At 41.4% G+C, this 14,840-nt stretch overlaps 1 protein-coding gene across 4 annotated transcripts in view; it reads left to right on the top strand.

Moving 5' to 3' along the window:
* Positions 1 to 14,840, top strand: part of ATXN1 (ataxin 1) — a 367,335-nt gene that overhangs the window by 16,731 nt on the left and 335,764 nt on the right. For 2 of the 4 annotated variants that reach the window (XM_021553039.3, XM_031503950.2), the window contains exon 2: positions 12,061 to 12,159. The exons of the other annotated variants lie outside the window; for them this stretch is intronic. The gene's annotated coding sequence lies outside the window, so the exon portion shown is untranslated. The remainder of the gene's footprint in view (positions 1 to 12,060; positions 12,160 to 14,840) is intronic. 4 annotated transcript variants of the gene reach the window in all.

Here is a 14,840-nt window from a genome sequence, read left to right as displayed (position 1 = left end):
GCTTCGCATGCTTACGGCTGTCTGGGAGGTTGGCACCATCCCTGCTCAAAGGCAGTGGCATGCCAGCACTGCAGTGGTGAGGTCCCCAGCAGAGATGTTTGCACTGGGAAGGCAGCAGAGCATGGAAAATGCCATCTTTGTCATAGGAGAGGATGTTCTCTGCATTAGCCATGGCACTGTGCACTTGCTCACCCGTGGTAACGTATTTATGTCAGCAAAAGCCCCAGTGAGGCAGGGGAGAAAAGAAAAGAAGCTTATGTTATGTTGTGGCTGCCAGCAGTCACAAACTGCACTGTGGCAGGAAGCTGAGTGCAAGAATCAACTGTTTTCAGACTTCTTCTAGGAGCTGCAGTCTTGATTTGCAGAGCTGCCAAAGACCCACAGTGCTTATGCTTTCAGCTGGAAGGGGGAGTCATTCTGGAAATCTATCCAAGGGATTTAAAATCAAGCCCCTGGCTAGTAACAGCACTGCATGACTAAATATTGGTGTCCAAAGGAGTAGATAGCACAGAAAAAGTGATTTGGCACAGAGGTGACCATGCTGGAACATAAGTTATTAATATGAGAGATAAGGTGAAGCACAAATAAGGGGAATGTTGGTATTCTACAGTATTACTCCTGTGGTTCTGCAGCCATAGTCACTGTTTCATAGCATTGGCTGGCCAAGGCTGTGTGAAAACTCAACCAAAACTAGTGTACTCTTGGCTTCCGTGGTGAGGCTCTGATAATTCTGCAGAGTTCAATACAGCCAGCTTTACTGCCTGTGTGTGCTTCTTCACCGTGATAATTCTCCTTCGGCAGAATAAGTACTTACTGATTATCTGATTATAGAGCTGAGGTTATGGGCTCATAAAACCAGAGGACACTAAGAGATGATCTCTACATGTGACAGCAAGATGCGCAATCACATCCAAACACAAACTATGCCATTAGTATTACATACTTTTAAAGCACCATTATCCCTGCATTGTTCTCTCTCATTAACAATTAGTCATGCAGACCCTTGAGAACTTTAATATGATATCCCTACAAGCTCATCAGCCAAATCTCACACAGTCGCGATGTTCCATGCAAGATTTATAAGACGGAACTGGCTGGATGTGAATGTGGGAGTAACGGTCCATAAGCAAATGTGACATAAAAAGAAGTTAGCCAGGAATGCTGCCTACTGAACTCAGAAAGCCTGGCTGTAGTGGGAGTGCTGTCATTTCAAAATGGATTTCATGTTTTGGGGTGGAAGGGAGTAATTTTGTCATAGGAGAAGAAGCAACTGCATAATGTCCATGGTATTTACACACTGGTCAATGAAAGTCAGCCCCTGCTTTTGAAATTGTGTAGCTGTATGCATTTTCTATTTGAATGCTGTGTTAAGAGAGCCTGTGCTCCTCTATTCCCTCCCCTTTCTTTCCCTTCTTTTCAGCAAAAAGAGACCTCACCAACAAAGAGAAAATAGATTGAAAGCTCCTGCATCCAGGCTCTTTCAAGCAAAGCTTGAGAGAGACTTTGGCACATAATGTCTTTAACATTATGTTCACTGCCCTTAGAAAGCAATAACCCAATACATTCTGCTGGCAGTTAGGAAGTGCAGTGATTTCAACAAATGAGAGAAGAGAGGACAAAGAAAGAATATGCTTAGAGCATCCCTTTCACTACGAACCTAGGGGCCAGCTGGAGTGTTTACAAAGCTCTAAGGCCAGCCAGCAGGGAGTTGCAATAATCTAATTTTAATTATGTGACAAAAGCATGAAGAATCATTTCAAGGGCTAACAGAGGAAAATGGTTGCAGCCTGCCAATATTCCTTAGATGGTAAAAGAAGACAAGTTAACTCACAGAATTTAGTTGTTTCTCAAAAGACTAAATGGGATCTATCACAACTCCCATCCTGCTCTTGTTAGAGAACAAACTGGTTGCCAGAAAAAGGCTTTAGATGTCAAAGAAAGTTCCCAAGAGGCATCCAGGAAAAACAGCAATACCTATGCTTCGCTTATTAAATAAAAGATATACTGTACCAGCAAGCAAACCAAGTCCCATAATCACGTGAAACTGGGTTATATGAAATGCTGTGTATACAAATATATGTATACTATATATATATATATGTACACTGGGTATAAATTGCTAACCTTTAATACGAGTTCTACAGAATCACACCAATAAAACAGGTGTTTTGATGTCCCAAGCAAAGCAGAGAAAGGGAGGGAGAGGAAAGGGGATAGAGAGGGGAAGAGGAGGGGAAGGGCAGGGGCAACAGGCAAGGGGGAAAGGGCAAGGTCCAAGTCTTCCTGCTTTGCACACATCCCAGCTTTTTGGCAGAAAAGGTGTGCTGTCTCCTGACAATAACAGAACAGAGAGTTCACAGCAATGAGCCAGATAATTTTGACTCTACTGCACAGAGGGTCATAGTGACAGTGTGGGGAAACCAGTGACATTTCATACTACCAGAAGATGAATCCATGGGTACTTATTGTAGGATTTTCTTTCTGGATGAAGACCGATTCCAAACACTTAATACAAGATTATCCTTAATTTTGTTTTTCAGTAATGCTATACACTCTCTTCGTTCTCTTTAATCTGCTGTTGTGTAGGGATTTTGTGCTTTGATTTTATTACTGCTTGAGACATCTAGTAGTGAACAAAACTTCAGTCTTTTGCAAAGCAGTTGTTGTAAATACTGCATTTTCAAACAATTCACATTCAATAATTCAACAGTCACTGGGGCTTCATAGGAACTTTCACATAATGGCATAGCTTGTTTCAGGGCTTAGCGATATGATTGAGCTGTTCCCCTTGCCACAGCATCACTTTGATGACAATGCTACATAGGATGCCAAAAAGTGCAGGTAGCCTGGTTTTGCTCCTACTCCTCATTATCCCATTAAGTGGAATAACATGCTTCTGAATAAGTGCATGGCTTTCAAGTTCAACAAGTGTTTACAAATGGTAAAATCTTTAGTTAAAGTATTCTATCATAATTCAGATCAACTGTCATTTTAAATAGGAGTATACTGCAATAATATGTATATTTTAGGCAAATGAAGAATATGGTGTGTGTACTCACTGCTTTAGCATAGTTCTGTTTACATCTGGGTCTACAGTTTTGCAGAGAGAGTATGTGGTAGAAAGACGATTTCTCGCCTTACAGCCAACAGAAGAGCTAGTGAAAATGATGTAAAATTTATTGTGCAAGTCTTCAAAATCAGCATGGTTCTCTCTATAGAATCAATTAGGCCTCTCTGTAGAGTGACTTTTGTAATGAAGGCCTCTACACAAATACAAATGATGACTAATAAGGCACTATACAAATCATTATTAATAAAGTTACAAACAAAACTGTTCTCTGCTATCATCCTATACTCTTTTCTTTAAAATGTCTCACTGATAATCATTACTAAATTGAACCTCGGAGTAATTATTTACAGCAATACTGCCAGCAGATATTGCCATGTGCAAATTACTTTTCCCCATTATGTGACAGTGATGTTCTTTTCTTGATCAATATTGTCATTCATATTTGCATAAAATGAGGTATTTTTCCTGTCAGTTTAACAACTCTTACTTGGGTTTTCTTTCCAACACCAAGTACTTTTGGCTCAGGTTAGTACTGTCATTTTACATTTCTCTGGAGTAGGGTTTTAAGGTGCAATTTAGCATTCCTTTGCTTATTTTAAACCTTTCTCAGGCCCAGGTTTTAATGCTGACATCTTATAGACAGTGAAAATAAGGGTGCTGTCATTTGTTGACACGTTCTGCCATCACACCTTGAATCAGGAGGAGCTTCAGGCACAGATAAAAGAGGCAATCTCCTGTTTCCAGTGGTTCATCCTCCTCAGTGACTGCCTGTGGTACCTGGGCTGGAGGAGATGACAATGAGCTCTTTGACCACTCTTTGCTGTCTGGGCATCAATTCTTGTTACCGGTAACTGAAGGGGAACAAGGTGAACAAAGCAATAATTACTGTTTGTGTGGGCTGGGCAGGCCTCTTCCTTGCAGTGAAAGTCACTGATGCCTCTCGAGAGGTGCCTCTGGGGCTATTGAGAAATGTAGCATCATGCTACATTGGGTCTTAAAATGTAAAATAAATTGGCGTTGCAGCTAAACAACAACCATTAGCCTGTCAATGCTTGAATTCAGCTAAATTCCAGGTTTGCATGAGTAAAAGAAACTTGTTTTTCTAGCCAAGCTGTAAACTGTTCCCACTTCCTTGAAGCATATCCTAGTCATAAAATCAGATGGATGAATTCTGGGCAAATCATTGGATTCATTTAGGAAGCACATTAGAAAAGGGAAGAGTGGAGGGGAAAATTAGGAGAAGAAGCCATCAGCTTTCTCATGATACAAATGTTTGTCTAAAGGTTTATGACTAACTGCTGACATGAATAATTCTTCAAATAGCTCTCATGCAAACATTATATACTCCTCTGTTATTTTCTTAGTAATCTGGTGAGGGACATCTGCAGTTTCTGGAAAACTGAAGTTATTTGCTATGAAATTGGCAGGTTTTGATAAACAGTCCAGAGGGCAGAAAACCAAGGAAGGGTAAAGCCTTAAAGCAATTGTTATTTTCAAAACAATCCTCTTTAATTTTTCATTTTAGAAGTGACCCTCTTTCATTTTTTACACTTAGTTTTCAAATGTAGCATCTTGAAGCTGGATTTAAGAACTCCATATGCAACCCACAGGATTTTTTTTCTTTTATTTGGGAGAGCCTGAAGTGAAGAGTCGATTATTCACTCAGTTCCAAAGGGTGTTATTTTCAGAAGCCAGAACAGGTTACTGAGATGGGAGAGCAGGGCAGAGTGGAGGCCGTGATAAGCTCAGCACTAGCTGTTGGTTGACATTACAAAGATTGTTTTCGTCAAGGGGAGAGGTGAAAATATTCCCTCCCCTTTTCTACTTCTTGTATATTAAAAAAAGCTGAAGTCCACACTGGCATTCCCAAATGCTTAAAAACCATTCATTTCAGCATTCCCCTTTCCCTCCAAGTTACCCTAAGAATCATGAGGCTGTTTCCTAACAGTATGTTTTTTTCCTCTCCAACAAGATAACTTTTTCTCCAGCTGGGAAAATGCCTGAAACCCATACCAGATGCCTTGTGAAAATTTGTCCCCCTTCATATACATTTTGAGCTTTCTAATGTTAGGGACACCCTATATTGGGAATCTTCAAACACTAAGGAAAACCAGAGTCTTTGTGGATTCTCAGCTATGAAACAGCTGTGATATTTTTGTAAGGCAGACAAGGCATAATGTACTATCCATAATTAAAAAGAAAGGTCTGGTTTTGATTTTGTTGATTGACATCCTCAGTAAATGGTAAGTGGGATACCGTGGATTTACAGATCCTTAGTGAAAATCTTCAAAAAGGTTGCATATTAGTCAAAACTGTTAGACAAAGAAGAATGTACAAACATCTAATATATCTAGGAATGTGGCCACCAGTTATACAGTGTTAATTGCCCTGAATGCAAAGAGTCATGTAATATGGCCTAGTGCTTCAGCCCTACCCAAGGCACACTTGTGCTTTCACAAACTACTGACCTGGCATCAGCTTGTCAGCTCAGATTCCAAGAGGGCTATCTGGTAACTTCATGGATTGAATAAAAGGAGGGAGAGAGTCCAGAAGTTTACTCACTGCTCCATCTAGTGCTTGTTTTCAGTATCCTGGAGGATCGTGAAATAGCTTTTTCTTTTGAAAGCTGATAAGGATATGCATAGGAGCAGCTTAGTTGCTGGAGAGCACTGACTTCCTAGCTCATGAGTGCTGTGCACAGAAGTTTTTATCTTTTTTCTATTTTTTTTCCTTTTCTTTTTGCCTGTCAGCCACCAAGTGCTCACAGAGAATGTTTGACCTGCCTTTGCAAAGTGATGATCTTCCAGGAACTCTTAAGGAAAAATGAATATGGTAAAGCATGAGACTTATCAATTGCTAGAGCTGGCGATAAAAACATAGTATTTGTGACAAGCAGACTGGGTACAGGTTAATGAGTTTTACATTTAACATGACTGTTTATTAACTAAATTAGCTTGTTTCTACCAGGTAAGTATTAAATCGTGTGATAATTATAAGTATTTTGGTAGTATAGTCAAAGACACATTTTATTGAGTATAGAGGAAGGAATAGTACACTGGTCAGAAATGTGAGGGAAACATTGTTTCAGACAGGTTGTGCCCACTCTAATAATTGAAAGTGTCAAGGAAGATTTCTGAGGATAAACAAACGTGTCATGAGTTCAATTGTCAGAACAGCCTCTGGCAGTTGTTACATTGGCCAGCTATCACTGTCCCAACAGCTCCCAGGCACAATTCAGAGGATACTCTGGATCAAAGACCATTTAATAGGATATATGTTGGCATTCCATGCCACTTGACCCCAGGCATGTTTAATTTCCCACTGTAGAGGAATTCACAGTGTAGCACAGTGTTTTACTGTGGGTTGTGATCCCTTGTAGTCTCAGGCTGAGAACTTTGGCTCAGTAATTCCAACTCTAATAGCTCAAGGTTTTAGCTCTAGGCATCCAGGGAGTGTAACAAGAAAAGTAAGGGCTCTCACAACTAAGTGAGAGTACCACTTCAGAAGGGAGTTTTTAGTGCCAGCAGGACTTTCTGCAGCAGGATCTTAGTATTTTGATTTTTAAGTGTGACTATAGTCTAAGCAGCTCTCAGAGATGCCATCACCAATAACCATTACTTTCCATATCACTAGCTGGCTTTAGTATCTTCCATAATTAAAACAGAATGAAAATAATGGAAGCAGTCATATCATCATACTGTAATAGTAGTCACTACATATTGCCACAGCCCACTAAATGCTGTCATGTGGAGGAGAGAGGATTTTCCCAGTGCTGTCTTTGCAAATATTTTTCTGAATTTGTTTATGTTTATCTTATTCATTTTCTTTCCCAATTTTCCTCCAAAGCAAAACAATTCTTATGCTCAAACTGCCAGGGAGGAAGAACAGATATAGCACCTGCCAGAGATGTTAAAATATTAAAAGATGTCCTGTTAAATACAAAACATGAAAGGAACAAGAGAAAACTGAATTTAAGGGGAGTGGAAAAGTGATGATAGTGGGCAAGTTTATTCTGCTATGTACAGATCAGTCAGGTGTCTATTTCAGAACAAATCACAGAATTAAATCCCAGGCAGAAGGGTTAATGGGGTAGCTGTGAGTGAGGGCACACAAGGGTCACACACTCGGGTAAGACATTCTAGTTTGTCTCTGTCCTCATCCTCTCTGAGATAGTGTCAGTCAGCTGGAAACACATCTCCAAAGCTGGCTGCTTCATGGTAAGGAGAGACTGTGACCAGAGCTTATGTATGGTATCTTTGCAGGAGAGCTCCGATAATATCCCTGACAGGATCTCTTTATCCTGTGCCTTCCTAATCTGCAAGTCAACAGGAGAAGAGAGGGAATTCACTGTGCTAAATTGAGTTCCTGCTGTGTGTGATTGATACTGGCTTTACTTTGTAAAGTAAAATTGCCTCTTTTTTTTTACCAAAACTTTGTGGTTTGTTTTGCTTTGCTTTGTTTTCCAAAAGGACAAGGGAAATAATCTTGTTACTGCCATTCTGGGAGGGACTTTTCTATCCTAAAGCACCCTGGTATCCAGCCCTCCCTCATCATTAATCCTATGCCCGCTGCTCCCAAACCTTCCCTGCACATTTAGACGTAGGAGTCTTACACCAATTGGGATATTTTCAGTAGTTGCTTCTACAGTTACTAAAGTCTCTTTTCAGTGCTTGCTGACTCTGTGCTGGGAGAACATGGTTTCACTTGATAGGCTGCCTGAAATACGTACTTCTGGCTCCTCAAAGGAAACCAACACTTCTAACAGTTGAAAAGAGGACGAGTTGTTTTTGAAATGTAAAGGTAACATTGAAAAACAAAGGGAGGTTGAAGGCTCCTGGTTCTTTTTTTTTTTTTTTTTTTTTTTTTTTAATTTACAATCCTTCTGTACTCTTGGTACTACAGTCTGTAATTAAATGTAAACTTCTGTATATATAGGAAGTAATGACATTATTTACTGACCCTTTCTGGCATTAAGCTTCTTGAACTCATGCTAAAGCATTGCATTGTGCAGCACAACTGTGCTCCCACCATTCAGTATTTTGGCTTGGTCTGAAGTGCACTGACAGAGACAGGCAGCTAATCCAAAGCTCTAAGGACCAAATTTAGTTTCATCATTCTGGATAATATTAAAAGTGAGAACAGAGTAATTTTAGGAAACAGTGTGGCTTCACAAGAGAGAGCTCCCAAGAGCTGCTGCAGCACACTGTCTCAGCACTACAGGCTGTTTATAAAACAGAGACTTATGCAACATAAAACCATTTGGATGTGGAGTTCAAATGCCTCAAAATTGGAGACATCTCAGTTCCTGCCAGCTACTCCTGTCTGTCGAATATTAGGGGCTCATTTGAGAACATGGTCTAGATGTGTATTTTGTGTCTCCCTGAAGATGTAGGGCATAGTGGTCAACCGTGTCTTGCTTTTTGTGAGAAAAACATTTGTCCCAGCTGCTCAGACATTGCTTTGGAATTGGAGCATTTTGGTGGCCCAGCAACAAGGACTGATATTTTAAATGGAACATTCTTGTTCAGTGTATAAAGAACTGCAGTGCAGCAAGGACAGGAAAAAGCCTAGTGACTCCTCTGCATGCTGGAGAGAAGGCAAACTGGGTCATAAGGAACGGTATCAGAGGAATAGAGGAACAGAATGAGGAAGGAAAAGAATGAGGGGAGAAGAAACACAGACTCCTGAAGGGAGGAACTCTGACCATGGCCTACAGGGACCTACCTCCAGCAGCACTCGCACTTGCCCAGGACTAAGCTCTATGGACAAACACGAGTGTCAGCCTCAGGCAAAGGAGCCTGGCCCTGCGAGCTCCCACCAGCACAGGATTCTGGCTACTGCCTTTCCTTCAGGCAGATGCAACCCCACAAAAAATCTGAACTGGTCCCTGATCCACTGATTATTTTGAGCATTTATTTCCCTTCCTTTGTTCAGCATCACACAGAACACTTCCCTTTGATAGAGGTGACTCTCGTAGGAAAAATCTCTGAGGAGGATGGCTGGCATTGCTTCCTGTGGCAGAGTTGCCTCTGGAGTAAGAGAAAAAGCAAACTGATAGTACATACATAATTTTACTTCCCTTGAACCTGTCTTTCTGTATTCTTGGAACTCTATTTTTTTCTCCCGTTTTTCTTCCTGGTGACAGCGTGAACGAAGTTATTCACCACATCTTTCTTTTAGCTGGGTATCTTAGGAAACTGACTTAAAAGGGACGGCGGCATAAATACAGCACGCACGGAATATTCTCCCTTCCTGTTCAGAAGCTCAGGGGAAGGAAGAAAAAAAAAAAAAAAGAAAAGGAAAAAAAAAAGGCATGAATAAACACTTGACCTCCCCAGTGGCAGTGCTGGGGCGGGGAGCGGTGCCGGGACAGAGTTCCGCGGGGCAGGGTGACCCCTGCCGGGGACGCTTTGTGGTGGAATTCCAGGGAAAATCCCAGGGCAGGAGCAGCAAGCCGCGCTCAAGCCTGTGTGCTCAGAGGAGCTCGACTACGTTTTACAGCATCGTGTCTTCATCGTGCAAGCAGGAGGCTCCAAAAGGCCTCCCCACACGCATTACCTGAGGTAAGGGCTCGCTGCCCCTCACAGAGCAGCCGTGGTTCAGAGCAGGGACTGCGGGGTTGTCCCCACACCAGTGATGCTGATGCACTCAAACATCTGTAGCTCCGACTCTGTTCACCTGGTTGCTCAGCCAGTTCGAGTTCAGCCTCAGAAAGTTGGCTGCCCTCTGGTAAAGATCAAGGGATTAAATTCAGGCAAATTACTGCTATGGAAACAGGTCTATAATGGTTATGTCTGAGGAGAGCAAGCCCTGGCTGGGCTGACCTCCTGAGATGCTTCTTCTTGAGTCACCCTTGCCTAGACTTGTGTGTCTCTCTCCATGCATGGCTAGCAGAGAGAGATCACCACTGACAAGGGAGACTGGCGCTCTCCTCCACAGTTGCTATGGTGTTGTGGGCTTTTAGTGCTTTGCTGGTGCCTTTTCAACCTGTCAAGGGACAGGGAGTAGTGCAAATGTGACTGTGACACACGTCGTCGGTGGAGCTGTTGAACTGTGCCCCGAGGGTTTTGCTAAGAGACCAGCAGTCAAACATTACAGGAAATGTAATACTTGAAGGCATTTTAAAAGTGGGTACCTGGCACCTATTTGTTGTCCTGCTTGGTTTTTTTTTTTTTTTTTTTTTTTTTTTTTTTTTTTTTTTGTGCAGTTAACCATGGCGAGGAGCCCTGCAGTTGTAGTTGTCAGCTACATCTCAGTGTAATTTATACACAGGAATATTCACAATGTACTGTTCCTTTGTACAGCAAGCTGTCGCTCAGAAATGTAACTTAGTTTTCCCTGCTTAGCTATTCTCTTAAACATCAAGAGACAAGTCCAACATCCACTGAAAGTAATGGAAAGACATGGATTATTTTCAGTGGGAGTTAGATCAGTGTTCAATTAAATACACAATTCAATAAGGCAGGCTTTAACTGCTTCTCTTATTAATAACACAAAAATTAGTTTACTCAACAGAGACATTTGGTCTTTATTTTAAAATGATTTCTAAATCCAGAAAATATTTAAACTGTGTGCCCAGCCAAGAGTTTGTATCTTCTGTTGCAGGAAGAGGCTCAGAAGCTTATTGTGTTAAAAAGCATGAAATTGTGGGTTTCAGCAGATCCTCCTAATAAAGGCAAAAATTAAACTTGTTGTGAAGATTGTAAAAGGAGAAATCCATGTGTTTTTTGGTTCTTTTCCCCAAATTTGCTTTCCACAGTGTTCAGCCTTTTCCAAAAAGAATCCTAGAAAGATGCAGAATGTTACTGCCCTGGTCTTAATGGGGTCAGGCAGACAACACAACCCCCTCACAAAGCATGTACCAGGCTACCTACCTTTAATAGCCACCCTGCCCCAAAAGGTGCATGTGGAAAAGTTACCTGCTCTGGGCTTAAGTCCTTGGATGTGCACAGGATGAAGAATTGAGTGTTTCACTTCTGAAACAGATTTGTGCCCTCCCCAAGTAAAGCTGACAAGCTAGACAGCATCACTTCTCAGCCCACCAGTCGAACTACACTATGCCCCAGTTTCATCTCAAATCTTTGATTCTAGGAAGTTTATCTGAGGTAGCCTGCTATTAGTCCTACACTTCTCATTGCTTTCTCCAAGGTATCTTTGCTGCATAATTGATTTGAGAGATTAACAATCACGTGTGACACACAGATGAGCCAGGCAGAACGAGTGGTCCTGCTTCAAAAAGGCACTTTTCTTGATGCTGTGCTTTTCTCTCTGTATCATCAGGGATTTATGGGGCTTTGTGCTGCAGGGAGGTAAAATTCTTATCCAGGAAATAATGGAAGAAATGGCATTGGCTGCAAATGGATGATCATTTGCCCTTCTGAAGCCATGGCAAGGCACTAGAAGACTATTAGCACTTGAATAACTTCATTGCCAGCATAGGCAAATTACTCTAACTCGGTGGATCAGTCTGTATGGATGTGTGTATATGCATACAACAGTTTTTATTCCATATCTGGCCAGGTAGCCTTAGCTAAATGTACCTAAGAAACAAAATTCAAGGAACAGCTTGGGTTAACTGTGTAGTGAGAATGTATCCTCAGGTCTCTTACTTTTCCTATTTGTCAGCCTGTTGGAAAATTTTGAACCAGCTGAGTAAAGTTTCTCTATTTGCTAAGGGATTTTCTCACATTTTCTGGTTCTCCATTGTTCTTTCTGGACAAGACAGGGTGATTTTCAGGTTTTAGTCTTTACTACCACCTGGACCAACTGGAGGTGGGGTGAAAGAGTAGGCTTTATCTAATGGGCTGCTTTTCTCAGGTGGGATCCCAGCTGCTTAGGAAACGAGATGATCTCTTGCTCCTCCCCTTAGTGATTTAGTACAAGTCTGTCAAGAGAGGAGAAAGCAGGAAAGCTTTTTTTATTCCTAAGTGTGATAGGCGAACAGCCACAAAGCTGTAAAAATTGGGGCTGTCCTTTAATCTATTCTGCAGTGCTTGGCCGGTGATTTGAGAGAAGAGTGGTCCTGTGCTGCAACTGGATTTCCTTGGCTGGGAAAGTGGAAAGGAAGAATGAGTCACCTGTAGCTGAAGGTAAGAAAGTAAAAAGCCAGGCTAGGAGCAGAGGTGAGCATGGTGTGAGATTGGTGAGGGAGGGAGGTGGACAGAGCCAGTGGCCCAAATGGAAGTGGGCATGGACCAGGAGGTGGTGGTAGGGCTGATGGCAGGGAGACTGCAAATGGCATAATTGCTTTACATGGTTTTTGTAAGAGCTGGCTATAGTAAATGTTTTATGCCCATTTGAGGTAGGGCATAGAGTATTCCAAAGTCAAGAGACTGACCAGAAACACACAACTCTGGAATAGAAAGTCATCTCCTTGCAACTCACCTGTGCTCTGTATATCTCAGCCCATTAGTTGTTTTCTGCATTATAATTTTGGTACTTATTCTGCTTTTCCCTCATATGCTTAATGCTTGTCAAATAGATGTTCTTGAGGCCTGTTGTCACCTTGTTGTCTGATGGTCTTACCTCTCTGCCAGTCTCTCTCCAACAGTAAGTTAAAATTCTTAGGGTCCCAGCATCTTTTTCTACTGCCCCAAATCCCTGCTGGTCACAGCTTCTTCCCTGTGTGCTCCTGCTTTTATGTCTTCTTGTGTGTATACAATATGTTTCCAGCCTTTCCCTAAGAAAAAGGAATCTTTTAATGAAGTCATTAAAGAAGTTGGATAAATTTAATGATATAATAATAGTAAGTTAAGTTTGATAAAATCATGCTAATGTGCGTGTGCTTGAATTTAGTGACTGACTCGTTATTAATTTCCCTCTTTCTGGTTCTTCTCACTTGTTTCTTCTAATTAGTGTGTTGTTACACACAGATTAGATACCTTTTCCCAGGTGAGATAGGCAGGAGCAAGACTCAGCTGTGCCCTGTGATAAAGCATTTGCTTATGCCCTCAAAAAAGACATTTGCAGAGAACAGAGGAGTTCTTTATATTTGCAAGACAGACCCAGATTGATTCATTGATGCAGCTGTAAGTTACCTAGACTCAGTGACAGTGTCCTCCTCAGTATAATTGCTTGTTCTGTCTACTGCAGTTATTTGCTTCAGCAGCAGCCCTGGCTCGGCATCTAAAGGTGAGGGCTGAGGGTATCTGTACCTTCCTGACTTTCAAAAGCCAGGCAGTCCTTTTCAGTCTGTTTTTTTTTGTGGTTCAGTGAGCAGTTTCTGGGGGGGGGGAAAATGATATGATGTGTTGTGGCATTTTGTTCCATTCCTCTTCCCTAACCTAGAACAAAACAACAAAATGTGCAATGCTCTGTAATGAGGGATGGACATAGGTATTTGTCAAAAACGTTCAGAAGTTCTTTCGGTCTTTCTACCCCAAATGTGATGAGATGATTACTCTAGTTATTACTGAATTTAGTGAATTTTTTTCTGGTGTCCATGGACTGTGAATCTTTTGCTATAGGAACAAAAAAAGATGCTCCAGAAGTTTCCTCTCTTGTGAATATTTTGAGAGTAATCTTCCAGGCTTTCAGCAAAAAAACCTAGACTTGCAACATCTCTGAGATGAATATAAGACCCACTGTACTGCAGTTGGTAGTAGGTTGTACATAAACTATCTGCATTAACTTGATTTATAAAAAGTAGAGGGTTTCAGGTGATAAAGCAAACATTGGAAAAATGCACAGCAGAATTAGATGAGTTGTTTCTTTGCTTCAGCAGAAGGCTTCATGTCCTTCACTGTAAAATCACCCACTTTCTCATTTCCAAATTTTTTTCCAGCCTAGCTTGGGGTTTCTTTGGTGTCTTTGCCAGGGCATCTCTCTGTAGAGACATTAAAAGCTTTCAGCAGGGTATATTTTGTTGTTGGGGTGACAGTTTGCTGCTTGCCTTCTGCTTTTTTTTTTTTTTTTCATGCATGGAGGTGATGGACTCCAATACCAGTGAAAGCCTGGAAGTAATGATGTGCTAATAACCTCAGTGCTCACTCATGAGGGAGTGTTGTCTGCAGTGAGAATTCCCCTTTGCTGGTGAGTGATGTGTCTGTGGAGCTTGCAATGTTGCTGTACACCCAGCAGATGTGGGGATTTGGTAATGAGGTCCTAAGGATTTAGAGAAGTTACTTTATTACTGCTGAAGAGATTTAAGAATGGTTTTGTTAAAGCTTAGTAATCATAACACTGGTCTCTACTGCATACAAATGAGCAACCCAATCCTACAGCCCTGCTGCTGAGGGCAGCACTTAGTCCTGAAAGATGTGGTGATTATATGATTAGCCAGGAGGCTGAATTCTGTCATTTTCTATGTGAGGTTTAGCAGTGTTAAACCCACACCGAGGACCTAGGGTTGAGGTAATCACTATCCTGTTACAAGTTTCCTGAGTTATCAGCTCCTCAGCCTTTTATTGCCATAAATAACTCTAGAAGTCAGGCCTCACTGCCAGAAGTGTTAAGTGCTGCAAATAGTATAGAAGATGACTCATGAAGTGAGATGAAGGTAGAGCATGAATCAGTAGGAAGAAAACTGATATACAAAGGAGACATTCTGAATGCAGATGACACAAAAAGTCTGAACAAAGCAATGTTCAATCATCATAAAAATGAATCAAAAGTGTTTTTAAAAAAGAATAGTAAGCTCTTCTATTTAATGAGAAAGACCATTCCAGTGAAAGCACAAAGGTGTTGCATACTGACCATGTTATTCCTTACCCAAGACAAACTGCAGACCGCATAGAAAGAGATGGTTGGAAAATTCTTCCCAGTATTAAGC

Source organism: Lonchura striata, chromosome 1 (assembly GCF_046129695.1).
Source record: "Lonchura striata isolate bLonStr1 chromosome 1, bLonStr1.mat, whole genome shotgun sequence".
Taxonomy (NCBI): Eukaryota; Metazoa; Chordata; class Aves; order Passeriformes; family Estrildidae; genus Lonchura; species Lonchura striata.
The sequence above is the reverse complement of the archived record's forward strand: the minus strand, read 5'-3'. Positions and strand labels throughout refer to the sequence as shown.